Source organism: Myotis nattereri (assembly GCF_964212035.1).
Source record: "Myotis nattereri genome assembly, chromosome: 3".
In the NCBI taxonomy this organism is placed as follows: Eukaryota; Metazoa; Chordata; class Mammalia; order Chiroptera; family Vespertilionidae; genus Myotis; species Myotis nattereri.
In genome coordinates this window covers 48739946-48752047 of record NC_138077.1, presented here as the reverse complement: position 1 = coordinate 48752047, position 12102 = coordinate 48739946, and the positions used below count along the sequence as shown (strand labels likewise).

At 39.2% G+C, this 12102-nt stretch overlaps 1 pseudogene across 1 annotated transcript; it reads right to left on the bottom strand.

Moving 5' to 3' along the window:
* Positions 1–216: 216 nt before the first annotated feature.
* LOC308516186 (tubulin beta chain-like) lies at positions 217–1536 on the bottom strand (annotated as a pseudogene). Its single transcript has one exon. The product of its transcript is annotated as a tubulin beta chain-like (transcript).
* Between the last annotated feature and the right edge of the window lie 10566 nt (positions 1537–12102).

Sequence of the window (12102 nt, the reverse complement as noted above, 5' to 3'; positions counted from 1 at the left end):
AATGGCAGAAATAAGATTTCCCAGAGCGGAAAGAGAGAGATGACATTCAACAAACAATGAATATTTATTGTGTGCCTATTTTGTGCCAGGCACAGTTATAGAACACCCCTAAAAGAAAAGAAGGACAGGCAGAGATGAAAATTCTGAGGGGGGTGGGATTGGCAGTGGAGAAAGAAGATGGAAGGAACTGGGAAACCTGGGTGACAGAGTATAGCCTCAGGCCTCCTCTTCAGACTCCTCACTGAAATCCTCCTCCTTTTCTGGGGTGGCATCCTAGTAACTCTGGTACTCAGAGATGAGGCTGTTCATGTTGCTCTCAGCGTCTGTGAACTCCATCACGTCCATGTACCAATGGAGGAAGTCCTTCTTATGGAACACAACAGCCAGCTATTCTGAGATGCGCTTGAACACCTCCTGGATAGCTGTGCTGTTGCTGGTGAAGGGGACTGCCATCTTCAGCAATAAGGCGGGATGTCACAGACAGCTGTCTTGACATTGTTGAGGATCCATTCCACCAAATAGCTGCTATCCTTGTTTTGCACACTGAGCATCTGCTCTTCCACCTCCTTCACGAACATCTGCCCATGGAATACAGCAACCATGGTGAGGTGTCGGCCTTGGTGGGGTCACAGGCAGCTATAATGTTTTCGGCATCAAATACTTGCTGGGTGAGTTCGGGTACAGTGAGGGCCAGGTACTGCTGGCTTTCATGGCCAGTTAGACAGGAAAAGCGAGGCATGAAGAAGTGGAGGCATGGGAAGAGCACCATGTTGACTGGAAACTTGTGGAGGTCAGTATTGAGCTGGGCAGGGAAGCTAAGGCAGGTGGTGACACCACTCATGGTGGCTGAGAGAAGGTGGTTCAGGTTCCCATGGGTTGGCATGGTCATCTTGAGGGTGCGGAAGCAAATGTCATAAAGGGCCTTCTTATCAATGCAGTAGGTATCATCAGAATTCTCTACCAATAGATGGACAGATTGGGTGGTGGTGTAGAGCTCAACCACAGTGTCAGACACTTGGGGTGAAGGTAGCACACTGAAGGTGTTGATGATGAAGTCAGGATATTCTTCACAAATCTTGCTGATGAGCAAGGTGCCCACTCCAGAGCCTGTGCTCGTGGGTCAGCTGGAAGCCCTGCAGGCAGTCACAGCTGTCAGCCTCCTTCTGCACCACATCCAGGACTGAGTCAAACAGCTAAACACTCTCTGAATAGCAAATAGAGTCCATGGTCCTGGGTTCTAGATCCACCAAGATGACAGGAGGAGCATAGTTCCCACCTGTGGCTTCACTGTAATATACGGAGCTGCAATCCAGCTGCAGGTTTCTCTCCCCATGGTAGATGCTGGTGAGGTCCATGCCATGTTCATACTGATCACCTCCCAGAACTTGGTTGCCACAGTCATTGTCCTGGACCTGCACCATTTCCCTCATGGTTCAAATTAAAACTTTTTGCTCAACTCAAAGCGTGTATGGGCAAGAAAATAGGTAATATTTTTCTCTGCTGCTGATCACACGCTTCTAGAGTGGGACATGCTCCCGAAGCTAGAGCAGTGAGGTCTGAGTGCAGGTCAGGAAGGTTCTGAGAGGGAGAAAGGGGAGGGCTGAGCGAGGCGTGGAGGGAAGGAAGGCAGAGTGGTGTGTGTGTGTGCGCGCGCCAGCTGGGGGTGGGAGAAGGGCATGCACCAAGCTCTGGCAACTTGAAAGAACTTATCTCTCTGTGTGTCTCTCTGTGTCCTTGTCTCTCTCTGTGTCTCTCTGTCCCTCTCTCTCTTTCTATTTTTTCAATCTCTTTTTTCTTTATTTTATTTTATGTTTTAAAATCACCATTTAACCCCCTATATACTCTTCTACCTCCATACCCACCCCCTTCACCACTAGCCCAATTCCCTTCCCAATCACCACACTGTTGTTGGTGTCCATGAGTTTTTTCTCTCTCCCTCTCTCTTTTTTTCTTTTTTTCTCAATCCTTCCACCTCCATGATCAACCTCCCAAATCCAGAACTGCCAGCCTGCTCTCTCTGAATCTGTCTCTGTTTGGCTTGTTAGTTCAGTCTGTTCATTGAATTCCACATATGAGTGAAATCATATGGTACTTGTCTTAAGTGACTGGCTTATTTTATTTAACAAAATTCACTCCAGACCCATCCATGCTGTCACAAAGGGTAAAGTTGTATTATTATTATTATTATTATTATTATTATTATTATTATTATTTTACAGCAGAGTAGTATTCCATTCTATAAGTATATCATAGCTGTTTTATCCACTCATCTACTGATGGACACTTGAGCTGCTTCCAAATCTTGGCTATTGTAAATAACACTGCAATGAAAGAACTGATCTTTTAATTACCAACTGACCCTGAATCAGTACAGTGCTTTATTTTTTTAATATCATTTGGATTTTGAGAAAATAAACAGGTTTCCTTTTTTTCAGAATTCCTTAGCCCAAAATACTCTGTGGTACACTACAGGTAGAGAATGTTTATCACTGTTATTTTGTGTCTATTTAATAGCAAGCTCACAAACAGAACATCTGCCCATGAGCATGATGCTGATTCCAGCATCAGCTGTTATTGCAAATTGAGTGGAGCAGAAATGGGAGTGCTTAGTGTGAGGGTGGCAAGTAGGCCAGGCATGGCGCAGCTGGGGCTCTTTCCACCCCTACTTAGTCATGGATCATCTGTCCTCAAGCAATGCCAAAAGCTAAATTTAGTGGTGCTGGGTGTGGTATTGGGAGCCCCAGGATTCAGTATTGGAATTCATTTTATGCAGTGTTGAGGAAGTTTAAAATGATGCTTTAAAATTATTGCATCTATAATGAAGGGGAGATGGAAGAAAGAAGCAAAGCTCTATTACTTTGTTCACATGCCATGATAATTTATTTAAGGGAGCATTAATTAAAAAAAAAAAAAACAGTTGTATGCTGGCCATAGTGCCAAGTGCTCAAATTAGAGATTCAATATATAGTTATCTATCCATGGAAGCTTACAGAATATCAGGTATAAGAGACTTATAAAAATTTATAATTAAAAACAACAGCCAGAAGTATAGTGACAAATACAAGTACATAGGAAGGAGTATCTGCCTCTGCATGGGAAAGCTCCATAGCTTGAAAACATTTGAGCTGAATGTGAAGCATTGAAAGAGTTCTTAGGTTCATAGGTGGAGGGAAAGAAGAGCAGGCATTCTAAGCATAAGTAACATTAGCAAAGGCATATAGGGCATAAAAGTATAGGGCATGTTCAGAAAATAGAGTGCTTATTGTTTATGTAGATTGAATTCTTGGAATTCTTAAGGACTCTGAAAGACATTTTGGAAGTAAGATCCATAACAGTTGGCAAGCAATTGACTTAGAATGAGTGGGAGGAGCGATCTCTTAGATTTTTAAAAATTTTGTGCAATTCCACCAGCATCTTATAGAGTTATGAAGGATCAAATTCCCTAGACATCTGACTTTGAATTACTTCGAAGGAATCCTGAGCAGTACCTTGAAAAACACAGGAAAGTCTTGCTTTATTATTATTATACCAACTCCATGAATGTAAGGAAAACACATAGTGATTCTTAAATTGTATTGATGGGGAAGCTGTGGTACAATTAGTGCTTTACTGAAGGTCTCATAACAAAAGAATTAGAGTTTGGATTAGAACTCAGACATCTTAATTCCAGAGATTTTGCATGTAATTCCAAAACCAGGTTCCATTACTTATTTATTTACTTGGCAGGATGAAATACATGGGTATCTATTACAATAGGAAGGTTGCTTGGGGTTTGTATGGATAAAATATAAGGGCATAAAACCTAAGAAGGTAAGTGTAATGTACAAAATAGTGAGCTTGGAAATTGAGACTCAAATTGGTTTAGAGAAAATAAAGGCACCAGAGTTCAACTATGAACAAGCTTTGTGTAAGCTTAATGCATCTTCTCACAGCTACTGGCCCCCGACAGTGACAGAAAACAGATACGGGAGAACAGAAGTTAGCTGTTAGCTCTAGAAGTGAGAAGTGCATGTTACAAGAACTAGGTCTAAATAGACAAAAGCATTGCTTATGAGTCCTGAGTAGAAGTATTGCACCTTTTAAAAGTTCTTCCTATGTTCCTAGAATCTGGATGTTGGTGTGTATCTGAGCGGAAGGGCAAAGATGAACCAAATAGGAATAGAATTATAGTAAATAGAATTATAACATCTTACAGAATTTCTAGTTCAACTCTACCCATTTTGAGGTCTCAGAAGTCTGAGATGTCCAGGAGAAATGACTTGATGATTAAATTATAACCACTAGAGGCACGGTGCACAAAATTTTTGACTCCAGAGAAAGCAGTTGCCTGTTCATCCTTTCTCTCACAGTAGCTACTTTTTGAAATTAAACAGACACTGCCAATCTCTTTATACGTGAGCCCAGAATAAAAGTTCTATTTCAATACTCAACCCCCAGAACAGAAATGTGACTGTCCAGCTCCATTTATCCCATCCATTTGCAGTTTTCAGATCTGTTTGCCCCATTGCCAGTATAACAGGATGAGGAGAGCAGGGAGTAGGAGGGGAATTAAAAGAGAAACAGACACAGACAGAGAGATACTAGGATTGTGGATGATGTAATACTCTGTAATTCTATAATCTTTCACCAGGAAGAAGACATTTCTAGCCAAAACAAGACAGTTAGCTCTCCTTTGAGTTGTGGTGCCACTGTAGCAAGTTAGCTTACCAGGTTAGAGATGAAGTTAGGAAGGTTAAGAACCACTTACTTTTCTTTTCTGGACCTCAGTTTATTCAACTGAAAAATACAGTTGTCCCTCTGTATCCGAGGGAGATTAGTTCCAGAACCCCTGCAGATAATGAAATCCACAGGTACTCAAGTCCCTTATATAAAATGGTGTAGTATTTGCATACAAACTACGCACATCCTCCTGTATACTTTAAATCATTTGTGGACTTCTTATATTATCTAATACAATGTAAATGCTATGTAAATAGTTGTTATACTGTATTGTTTATGGAATAATGACAGGAAAATAAACCTGTACATGCTCAATACAGACATAACCATCATAGGCCTAACTACATAGTACACATCATCAATGCAGCTTTACTTTCCTCTGAATGTTTTCTATGACAGTTGATTGAATCTGTGGATGAAGAACCTGCAGATATGGAGGGCCTACTATAAATGGCTGTCTATGTTACAGTGCTGGCTTTAAAGGATGTCCACAAATTATTTGCTACTTCTCCATTCAAAATATAGAGCCAAACATCCAATAGAATATTGCACAAGTAATGATATGTGACTTTGGAGACTAGGCTATAGAGGGCATGGAGGCTTCCATTTCTCTCTCTCTCTCTCTCTCTCTCTCTCTCTCTCTCTCTCTCTCTCTCTCTCCTGCTCTGGGAAGAGACAACTAATATATTATGAGATACTCAAGTAGCCCTATTGACAGGTCTATACGACAAGGGATTGAGAGTTCCTACCCACCTCCAGGTGCCTGCACATGGAATGGATCCTATAGGCCCAGTCAAGCCTTCAGATGACAGCAGCCCTGGCCAACAGTTTGATAGCAACTCCAAGAGTAACTCTAAACCAGAACTATCCAACTAAGTCTCTTCCAAATTCTTGATTCACAGAAAATGTGAAGTATTCAGTGCTTGTTTTAAGCTGCTATGGGGTAATTTGTTATATGGCAATACAAAACAAAAAGTTATTTTTGAACTTTTTAATCTTTCAGAGTATATGATTTTATTTTAATCTTTAGGCTTTGGAGTCATATGAAATTGTATTGTTTATTTCTTAATGTTTTGGTTATAAAAAATCACAGTTAGACCAGATGATTTAGAAATTATTACCCCAGTAAGCTAAGGTATTTCTCTTGGTCCTCATCTTTCTCCTCTGGCTTTCTTTGATAAAATAAAAATAATATTAATGATACCACTACCAAATATTTAATTTACAGATTTTATAGTTTCACATTTATTATATAATTTTACCCTTATAACAAACCAATGAGGTAGATATTATATTATTCCCATTTTATAGATAAAGAAATTGAGAACTTGAGAGCAAAAATGTCTGATTGAAAGTCACACAGTAAATAAAAGAACTGATACTCCAATTCAGGTCTTCTGACCCTAATATAATATTTTCTCACTATATTAAGAATCTTTATAATAGAAAGAATCATACTATTTTATTCCCAAACTCTGGCACTCACCCACATTTTAGCTGTACAGTTCAATATTTGAGAATTTTTACATGCCTTCTTTCTCTTTTACATTACTGAGTTTTGTAAATTAGTAAATGGGCTTGTTTATTCTCCATTTTTTTCTTTTGGTTCTTCTAAAAAATCATCTAATTGTCTTTGAGTACAGCCTTTGTTATACCTTTAACACTTTATCCTATTTTAAATGATTGATAACATGGATGTAATAAATACTATGGTTCTAATATCCTTTGGCTAGCCAATTGAGTAACTACATTATTTTTATAATTTTACTGTCTGTATTTTGTTTTTGTCATATAGTAGAGGCCCCGGTGTATGAAATTTATGCATGGGGAGGGGTTTCCTCAGGCTGGCCTACACTCTCTTGCAATCCGTGAACCCTCGAGCAGGCAGGAAGGCAGGCTGAGTGTTAGGGGCGATCAGGCAGGCAGGCTCCTTCCTCCCAACAGTGGACTCTGCGAGGAATAGGACTCTCTCTTCCCTCTTGTCATGGTCCAGTTTGAAGGCTGGCCACACCCCCGAAAGCGAGAGACCCAGGGTTCTGCAGCACCCTGGCGGCCCGGGACCCACAGGCCCTTCTTGCCACCACACCCCAGTGGCCTAGAGCCCCCAGACCCTTCTCGCCCCCGCGCCTCCGTGGCCCCGAGGTTAAAGACCCTTCTTGCCACTGCTGCACCTTGGAGACCCGGGGCTCACAGACTGTTCTTGCCACCGCCACACCACAAGGCCCAGAGCCCACAGACCCTTCCCGCCTGCATGCCTCAGTGGCCCGAGGTTAAAGACCCTTCTCGCCCTGCCGCTGCTGCCGAAACCACCACCACGACCACCGCGCCTCAAATGCCCAGGGCTCACAGACCCTTCCCACCTGCATGCCTCAGTGACCCGAGGTTAAAGACCCTTCTCGCCTCAGCCGCTGCTGCCAAAACCACCACGACCACCACGCCTCAAATGCCCAGAGCCCACAGACCCTTCCCGCCTGCATGCCTCCGCGGCCAGGGGCCCGCTGTTCGGTAGTCCGTCCTGGTCATGACAGCCCTAAGCTATTATTTGTATAGATTAAATAATTTTATAATAAGATGTAAAAAATAAAGAACTCAAATCCCAGTATTTGACAATGAGTTTTAAGTTTTTCACTTTATAAAAAAAGTCTAGAACTTGTTTTTACTTTTTCCCTCCAAATTTACAATGTCATCTTTGATTTTTCATTGAAGCATTTGCAAACATTATGAGGGTACTTAAGGCAGTTATTCTTTACAAGATTACACATCTGAATCATTTGGGGAGATTTAATAATCTGGATGGGCCCCAAATATGTACAATATTTTAAAAGATGATGTCCAATTTCTGGTTAAGAACAACTTGTGAAAGATGTTTAAAAACATGGTACTAAATTATAAATTAATTGCAAGTATGTGGCACAGTTTTTGGCAATAGAAAATCAATAAGTTGTTATGAATATCTTTGTGTCTTAAATGAAAAATAAATAAACATATCATATTTGATTTTGTTGTTTTTTTCTTCCAATAAAGCAATGGAGTATTGAAATTCCTATCACCTTGAGCAGATAAAAATAGCTCACTATCTGAGTTCAGTTTATTTGTAACCTTTCTGATTTTTTACCAGTAGTCCATTTCAAAGAGTTAGTCTTCCCATTTAAATATTTTTCAATGTTTTGAGTGGCCGCAGGTAAAAACTTTGTAAATTATTCTCTAGAGAATTTTGAGTGTGTTAATTATCTCATCGCTACATTAGCAATACATTTTTTCTTTGTTCAGCATTAAAACTTATTAACATAGATCATGGTTCCGTAAGCACCGATCTTCACCAACCCAAAGAGAGTTTTTCCTCATGATCAAATTATACTGCACAACATTAAAGAAGTCATACAAAAACTCGAATCTTTAATATAAACATAGAATTCAAATAATAAAGAGAGCAGATGCATAGATAGCAGTGAACTTCATAATACCCACACCAGCACTCGTCTTGTTCTTCATCTGACTTTTAGCATGTTCAGTTTGAGTTTCCTATTTAGCTCTTCAGATAAATGGATCAAGTGATACTTTCTAATGAGTGTGTTACATGCTCTGTTGTGTTCTAAATGTCTATAATTCTTCTGAGGCTCCCTGGATATTCAAAAATAAAATGGCTCATTGGCAGATAGTTTGAGCATCACTTTTGTTAGAGAACTAACTACAGTAACTGATTGGAAATGAACTGAATATAGAAACATTCTAATTTTTAAAAATGCTTCCTCTTAACCAGAAACTGTTATTATTACTATGCATTTTTTCAACAACTTTTCTTTAGGAAATATTTATATACAAGGTCTACTCTTCTCTGTACACTCTTTTTATTCTTCTTCCTCAACTACATAATTTGAGACTTTTGGCAAACTGAAATGGGTTGTTGGTAGCAAAGTTCTTCTATTCCTTTATTATCAAAACTAGAGGCCCAGTGCACGAAATTCATGCATGGGGGGCGGGAGTATGTGTCCCTCAGCCCAGCCTGCACCCTCTCCAATCTGGGACCCCTCAAGGGATGTCCAACTGCCCACTGGGATTTGGCCTAAACAGGCAGTCAGACATCCTTCTCACAATCCAGGATGGCTGCTTCCCAACTGCTCGCCTGCCTGCCTGCCTGATCACCCCCTAACTACTCCCCTGCCAGCCTGATTGACATCTAACTGCTCCCCTGCCGACCCAATTGCCCCTAACTGCCCTCCCTTACCAGCCTGGTCTCCCCTAACTGCACTCCCCTGCAGGCCTGGTCACCCACAACTGCCCTCTCCTGCTGGCCATCTTGTGGTGGCCATCTTTGACCACATGGGTGTGGCCATCTTGTGTGTTGGAGTGATGGTCAATTTGCATATTACCTCTTTATTATATAGGATATGTGATATATCTCTGTTTGAATGTCTCTTGCCACCTTAGGCAATCTTAATATCTTATTCTTAGAAAAAGACAATACTGTGTATTCCAGTATTGTTCTAGTTCAATTTTCTCTTCCTAGCAGCATAGGAAAGCTGCATTTTCCAGCTTTCTCTCTGACTAGATTAGTACTCATAGCTGGTTTGTGGCAATGAATTAATTGCAAGTGAGACTAATAAGTGTAATATTTAGGCTGAAGAAAAGAATAGCAGGAAGCTACACATTTCAGATGGCAAAGCTACAGAAAAGTAATCCCCATATGCTGGACATGTAGCATAAAAACAAATGTTTTGTTATATGTAGCTACTGAAATATTGGGGTTCTTTGTTAGTATAAGATAACCTATGTGATTCTGATTATTACATATGATGATTATAATTCTACCAGGTTCCAGAATTCAGTGTTTGATGTTCCATATATTAAAAATGCACTCTATTAAGCACTCTTTATCCAACTGTCTCCTTGTGCTGAAGCAATTCCAAGGGCTACACATGCCCTACATTTTCATCTATTGCCTGTAAAAACCTTGTTAAAGGGATGATTCGTAGTCCTCCTTGGCTGGAGAAAATCAGAGCCTACAAGGGTAAAAGAGGAGTTAAAGAGAAATAAAAATTAATGGTTCTTAAACTTTTTATGCATTAGAATCACCTGGGAAGTTAATTTCTAGTGCAAATCTGCCCCACTCTAGAGATTATCATTTAGTTAATCTTTCATGGGGTGAATAAATATTCTTTTCAGTATAAGCCCAAAATGGATCTGATGTGGATGCATAATGGAATACACTTTAAGAAGCCTTGGACCAGACTCAAATAAAGCATTTATTCTCTTATAATGTGAATAATAATATTTTTAAAAGGGGGAAAGTTTGAAAGACTTCTCAGAAGTAGAAATGTGACCCATGGAATACCTTATCTAAATTATCAAGCACATAATATTAAATTTTGACTTCTAGATAATCTCCAGTAACTAATAAATCAGCCCTTCTGAGAGAGAGGCTTGCCCTGGGGTCTTCATTGTAAGATACCCCCAAATGATTCTTAGACACATGAAAGTTTGAAACCATTGCCAAAGGGATTATTTGTCCTTCTGTGCATAATTTTATGATTAGTCCAATTTATTATTCCTGAGTTTGGCATGAACATTAGTTCAGGAACATTAGTTTTATCAACTTCTTCAACTCTTCACACTGGAAAAGGATATATTATTACTATAGTTTTTACCAGTTGTAAGAGAAGATAACTGAAACTCACAGGGTAAATCACAGCTGCTAAAATATTAAATTTGCTTTTCAAGGAAAATGGTGAACATATTTTTATTTTCCCTTAAGAGAAGTACAAATTATTTATTTTGGGATAAAAGTTATATAGCATGATCATAGATCCCGGAAGATACACACACACAAAAATGACTCTACTTTTAAATTGCTTAAACAAATGTTACAATCATTAAAAATTGAATTATATAAAACCTAATATGACAGGGCCAGATAACACATCAGAAAATTAATATGACATTTTGTGTGTGGGTTTACATTAACTGCCATTTTGATCTGAATGCATAATAGTTCAGATTAACTAGTTCTAATTAGGTAACTTTGTAATAGAAATACTTCCATTTGAATCTTACAGGAATAATTCTAGAATTAGCACCGGATGAGGTGTAATATGCTTAGATTAGAAGACCAACCCTGTCACTAATTGGCTGTCATTAGAAAAATCACTTAACTTGGATAATAAGTTCCTGTTCTGTACTGCTTTTGTGCATTTTGTTAGAGTAAAAAAATAGTGGTGTATGTAAAATCAATTTTTAAGCCATAAATTATAATGCAAAGGTAAGTTTATGCAGCCATGAAGGTGTTTTTACAAGGGGTAAAGGCCAATACTTACTGAGCAATTACAATGTGCCAGGTACTGTGCTAAGCACTTACATGCATTATATTTTAATGCCCACAAATCCCAGTAAGGTTAACAATATTATCTTCTTTTTAACTAGCAGGAGATTAGGGTCCAGATAGCCCATGGTCAAACTGTTAGGAGAGAAGCAGAACTCACATGCATCTCTACTTGACTGAAAACTTGTGCTCCTAAATAGCTAATATTTCTATGTAAATAATATCCATTTAATTTACAATCCTATTTCAATTATGAATATACCAATGACCAATGAGGAAATTTTATTTTATTACCAATTGCCTCACTGAAATATATGGCACTGAATATTCCATTCAATTGTAGGACGTTGGGTCAGATACTAATAACATAACCTTCTGGCCTTTGTTTTTGCAATAAAAGTATGGTCTATTATCTTTTTGATCCCTGTATAGTTAATGCCAAAAAGCCTGACTTTATACTGCTTACACTGTACTTATACTGAGAACACCACAATTATCTCACTACTTGGTCATAAGAGCTCATGTTTCATTTTCATACCTCTGTCAAAAGTCCTTTCATTTATTTTTCTTCACTAAAAAATAATCCTATATAATAAAAGCATAGTATGCAAATTGTCCCTACAACCAGAAGTTCATGCAGGAGTTCGACCGGGGGCAGGGCCAGCCAGGGAAAGGGAGGGAGGCCCCGGCCAGCAGCAGGCAGCTGTTAAGGACTCTACCAGTGCACACATTTTGTGTACTGGGTCTCTAGTTCAGGAATAAGACTGATTATGGATAAAAACATTCTCTTCCTTCTTAGGATATGGAGTGACTTTCATTACCCACTATTCCCAGATTTGGAGAGAAAGTGCTGCCTTCCACGTGAAGATCCTTGAACACACATCAAAGATGGATTAATCTCTTCAAGAAGGAATACAGCATAAAACATGGATGTGCTTTGACCATTTCCTGCTGGATATTTAGGTAGAGTGACCTGTCATTTTTCATTAGAAGTTCCATGATTAGTAACATTTACTCTGGAGGGTCCTTATTATTTCATCTTTTTTGTTTGTTTGTTTGTTTGTTTT